Below are 6000 nucleotides of genomic sequence, written 5' to 3' on the forward strand. Positions count from 1 at the left end.
TTTTTAAATAACAAAGTAGTAGAGATCATTGGGACTGAGAAAATATTAAATTATTCCCTATATTATTCATATTTGCTTTCATTATTGTTTGCTTTGGTGGTGAATAGGAGTTGTCAGATTGCATTTTACATCTAACAAATAGCTACGAAATGGGCATACCAACAAGGTCATGTGTGATGAAATATGAATGTAGAGATGTTGCAGCTAAGCTGAAGGACAACCTCACATGCAGACAGCTGCTCCACTTGGTTCTGTTTATAGGACGGGGGGGGTAGTCATTCTGAACGCTTTAACGGTTTTGCATGGGAGGAGGACACAAAATAATGCATTTTATATCATATAGGGACAGCGGCATGTATTTATGGATGACAAGGGAAGCCAGGCTTCTCCAAAAGATAGATAAAAAAATAATTTTAAAACATAAAATAATGTATCTTTCGTCTTTCTGTTTCATAAAATTTCTTCAATTTGAAAGAGGCTAAATGTATCTCATTGGAGAAAGAATCTGAGCGAAAGAAACAGCACCCCTCTGTCTCAGTGTGTGTAGCCAATCTATCTGATGCTGTCTGGTCAAAAAGAGTATGACATTGTTGCCCACAGCACTGAATGCAAGGGAAGCCAACCAGCATTTGGCCTCCTTTGATAAAAATAAATAAATACAATAATAACCAATCAGCGTTAAGCTAAACTGAGTGACTCAACTGTGAATGGTCTTGGGGCGCCCCCAAAAAAGTATCAAGGGAAGCCAGTTTGGATTTGGCTTTACACCAATCACATCGAAAGCAAAACATAATTGACAGAAAAAAGTCCACTTTGTGCAGCTCACCCTGCACTATCAGCTCCAATATTAATAACATGAGCAAGTCTACTTCTGATTAGCTTCCAGTAAACAATTAAAAACAACCAAGCAACACAGAAAAGTGCAAAAAAATTGCCCATATTAACGTATAAGAAACAAGGTTCATGAAGTCAATAACTTTCTTATAACAGATGACATTCATATTCTATCTCTGAAACTCACTAAGAAACTCACTAAGATAATACATTTGATGATACAGTGGTAGCAATACATGGTTATAACATTTACAGAAAATACAGAAATGCCAATGGGGGCGGTGTTGCTGTTTATATTGAGAACCACATTCCTGTAAAGCTTAGAGAGGATCTCATGTTAAATACTGTTGAAGTAATATGACTTCACCTCAAGCCCATTCTTGTGGGAAGCTGCCATAGACCACCAAGTGCTAACAGTCAGTATCTGGATAACGTGCGAAATGCTTGATAATGTCTGTGATATCAATTGGTAGTAGTTACAGTCTTGTCTCATCGCTGCAACTCCGGTACGGACTCGGGAGAGGCATGCATCCTCCGAAACACAACCCAACCAAGCCGCACTGCTTCTTGACACAATGCCCATCCAACCTGAAAGCCAGCCGCACCAATGTGTCGGAGGAAACACCGTACACCTGGCGACCTGGTCAGTGTGCACTGCGCCCGGCCCGCCACAGGAGTCGCTAGTGTGCGATGAGACAAGGATATCCCTGCCGGCCAAACCCGCCCTAACCCGGATGATGCTGGGCCAATTGTGCGCCGCCCCATGGGCCTCCCGGTCACGGCTGGCTGCGACAGAGCCTGGACTCAAACCCAGAATCTCTGGTGGCATAGCTAGCACTGCGATGCAGTGCCTTAGACCTCTGCGCCACCCGGGAAGCCCCGGGTGATTTAAATATTGACTGGCTTTCATCAAGCTGCCCCACTCAAGAAAAAGCTTCAAACTGTAACCAGTGCCTGAAACCTGGTTCAGGTAATTAGTCAACCTATCAGGGTAGTTACAAACAGAACAGGAATTAAATTATTAACATATATTGATCACATCTTTACTAATGTATCCAAATCCATTGGATGTAGTGATCACAATATAGGAGCCATATTTAGGAGAACCAAAGATCCTAACGCTGGGCCTAATATAGTGTATAAGAGGTCATACAACAAGTTTGTAGGGATTCTTATGTTGTTGATGTAAAGAATATTTGCTGGTCTGTGGGGTGTAATGAGGAGCAACCAGACGCTCCACTTGAGTTACTAATAAGCATGCACCCATTAAGAAAATGACTGTAAAAACGGTTAAATCCCCTTGGATTGATGAGGATTTTTTTTTAATTATGATTGAGAGGGATGAGGCAAAAAGAATGGCAAATGAGTCTGGCAGCACAACCGATTGGCAAACGTACTGCAAATTGAGAAATCATGTGACTAAACTGAATAAAAAGAATAAGAAACTACACTATGAAACAAAAATAAATTATAGAAAGAATGATAGTAAACAGCTTTGGAGCACCTTAAATTACATTTTGGGCAAAAAGGAAAACTTGGCTCCATCATTCATTGAATCAGATATCTCATTCATCACAAGACCCACTGATATTGCCAACTACTATAAAGATTTTTTCATTGGCAATATGATCAAACTCAGGCATGACATGCCAGCAACAAATGCTGACACTACAGTACACATCGAAGTATATCTGACCGAATTATGAAAGACAAGAATTGTACTTTTGAATTCCGTAAAGTGAGTTAGGAAAGAGGTGAAAAACAATGACAAGCCACCTGGGTCTGACATCCTGGATGGAAAATTGCTGAGGATAATTGCAGACGATATTGCCACTCCTATTTGCCATATCTTCAATTTAAGCCTACTAGAAAGTGTGTGCCCTCAGGCCTGGAGGGACGCAAAAGTCATTCCGTTACCCAAGAATAGTAAAGCCCCCTTTTCCATCGCAAATAGCCAACCAATCAGCCTGTTACCAACCCTTAGTAAACTTTTGGAAAAAATTGTGTTTGACCAGATTCAATGCTATTTTACAGTAAACAAATTGACAACAGACTTTTCAGCACACTTATAGGGAAGGACATTCAACAAGCACAGTACTTACACAAATGACTGATGATTGGCTGAGAGAAATAGATGATACAAATATTGTGGGGGCTGTTTTGTTAGACTTCAGGGCTTTTGACATTATCCATCATAGTCTGCTGCTGGAAAAAACGTATGTGTCATTGCTCTACACCCCCTGCTACAATGTGGATAGAAAGTTACCCGTCGACAGAACACAGACGGTGTTCTTTAATTAAACCCTCTCCAACATAATCAAATCAAATCAAATCAAATTTTATTAGTCACATACACATGGTTAGCAGATGTTAATGCGAGTGTAGCGAAATGCTTGTGCTTCTAGTTCCGACAATGCAGTAATAACCAACAGTAATCTAACCTAACAATTCCACACTACTACCTTACACACACACACAAGTGTAAAGGGATAAAGAATATGTACATAAAGATATATGAATGAGTGGTGGTACAGAACGGCATGGCAGATGCAGTAGATGGTATAGAGTACGGTATATACATATGAGATGAGTACTGTAGGGTATGTAAACATAAAGTGGCATAGTTTAAAGTGGCTAGTGGTACATGTATTGCATAAAGATGGCAAGATGCAGTAGATGATATAGAGTACAGTATATATACATATGAGATGGGTAATGTAGGGTATGTAAACATTGTATTAAGTGGCATTGCTTAAAGTGGCTAGTGGTACATTTTTACATAATTTCCATCAATTCCCATTTTTAAAGTGGCTGGAGTTGAGTCAGTATGTTGGCAGCGGCCGCTAAATGTTAGTGGTGGCTGTTTAACAGTCTGATGGCCTTGAGATAGAAGCTGTTTTTCAGTCTCTCGGTCCCTGCTTTGATGCACCTGTACTGACCTCGCCTTCTGGATGATAGCGGGGTGAACAGGCAGTGGCTTGGGTGGTTGTTGTCCTTGATGATCTTTATGGCCTTCCTGTGACATCGGGTGGTGTAGGTGTCCTGGAGGGCAGGTAGTTTGCCCCTGGTGATGCGTTCTGCAGACCTCACTACCCTCTGGAGAGCCTTACGGTTGTGGGCGGAGCAGTTGCCGTACCAGGCGGTGATACAGCCCGACAGGATGCTCTCGATTGTGCATCTGTAGAAGTTTGTGAGTGCTTTTGGTGACAAGCCGAATTTCTTCAGCCTCCTGAGGTTGAAGAGGCGCTGCTGCGCCTTCTTCACAACGCTGTCTGTGTGGGTGGACCAGTTCAGTTTGTCCGTGATGTGTACACCGAGGAACTTAAAACTTTCCACCTTCTCCACTACTGACCCGTCGATGTGGATAGGGGGGTGCTCCCTCTGCTGTTTCCTGAAGTCCACAATCATCTCCTTTGTTTTGTTGACGTTGAGTATGAGGTTATTTTCCTGACACCACACTCCGAGGGCCCTCACCTCCTCCCTGTAGGCCGTCTCGTCGTTGTTGGTGATCAAGCCTACCACTGTAGTGTCATCCGCAAACTTGATGATTGAGTTGGAGGCGTGCATGGCCACGCAGTCGTGGGTGAACAGGGAGTACAGGAGAGGGCTCAGAACGCACCCTTGTGGGGCCCCAGTGTTGAGGATCAGCGGGGTGGAGATGTTGTTACCTACCCTCACCACCTGGGGGCGGCCCGTCAGGAAGTCCAGGACCCAGTTGCACAGGGCGGGGTCGAGACCCAGGGTCTCGAGCTTGATGACGAGTTTGGAGGGTACTATGGTGTTAAATGCTGAGCTGTAATCGATGAACAGCATTCTCACATGGGTATTCCTCTTGTCCAGATGGGTTAGGACAGTGTGCAGTGTGGTTGCGATTGCGTCGTCTGTGGACCTATTGGGTTGGTAAGCAAATTGGAGTGGGTCTAGGGTGTCCGGTAGGGTGGAGGTGATATGGTCCTTGACTAGTCTCTCAAAGCACTTCATGATGACGGAAGTGAGTGCTACGGGGCGGTAGTCGTTTAGCTCAGTTACCTTAGCTTTCTTGGGAACAGGAACAATGGTGGCCCTCTTGAAGCATGTGGGAACAGCAGACTGGGATAAGGATTGATTGAATATGTCCGTAAACACACCAGCCAGCTGGTCTGCGCATGCTCTGAGGACGCGGCTGGGAATGCCGTCTGGGCCTGCAGCCTTGCGAGGGTTAACACGTTTAAATGTTTTACTCACCTCGGCTGCAGTGAAGGAGAGCCCGCAGGTTTTGGTAGGGGGCCGTGTCAGTGGCACTGTATTGTCCTCAAAGCGGGCAAAAAAGTTGTTTAGCCTGTCTGGGAGCAAGACATCCTGGTCCTCGACGGGGCTGGTTTTCTTTTTGTAATCCGTGATAGACTGTAGACCCTGCCACATACCTCTTGTGTCTGAGCTGTTGAATTTCGACTCGATTTTGTCTCTGTACTGAGACTTAGCCTGTTTGATTGCCTTGCGGAGAGAATAGCTACACTGTTTGTATTCGGTCATGCTTCCGGTCACCTTGCCCTGGTTAAAAGCAAAATCGAGTTAGAATCCAGTTAGAATCAGGAATTCCCCAGGGCAACTGTCTAGGCCCCTCACTTTTTTCAATCTTTTCTAACGACATGCCACTGGCTTTGAGTAAAGCCAGTGTTTCTATGTATGTGGATGACTGAACACTATACATGTAAGCTACAACAGCAACTGAAATGACTGCAACTCTTAACAAAGAGCTGCAGTTAGTTTCAGAATGGGTGGCAAGGAAGTAAGTTAGTCCTAAATATTTCAAAAACTAAAAGCATTTGTATTTGAGACATATCTTTCACTAGACCCTCAACCTCAACTAAATATTGTAATGAATGATTTGGAAATTGAGCAAGTTGAGGTGACTAAACTGCTTGGAGTAACCCTGGATTGTAAACTGTCATGATCAAAACATATTGATGCAACAGTAGCTAACAAATCTGTCCATAATAAAGCGCTGATCTGCCTTCTTAACAGCACTGTCAACGAGTCAGTTGCTACTATTTTGTCGCACCTGGACTACTCTCCAGTCATGAAGTCAGGTGCCACAAAGAGAGACTTAGGAAAATTACAATTGGCACAGAACATGACAGCATGGCTGGCCCTTAAGTACATGGAAAGCTAACATTAATTATATAC

The sequence above is a fragment of the Salvelinus alpinus genome, chromosome 10 (assembly GCF_045679555.1).
Source record: "Salvelinus alpinus chromosome 10, SLU_Salpinus.1, whole genome shotgun sequence".
In the NCBI taxonomy this organism is placed as follows: domain Eukaryota; kingdom Metazoa; phylum Chordata; class Actinopteri; order Salmoniformes; family Salmonidae; genus Salvelinus; species Salvelinus alpinus.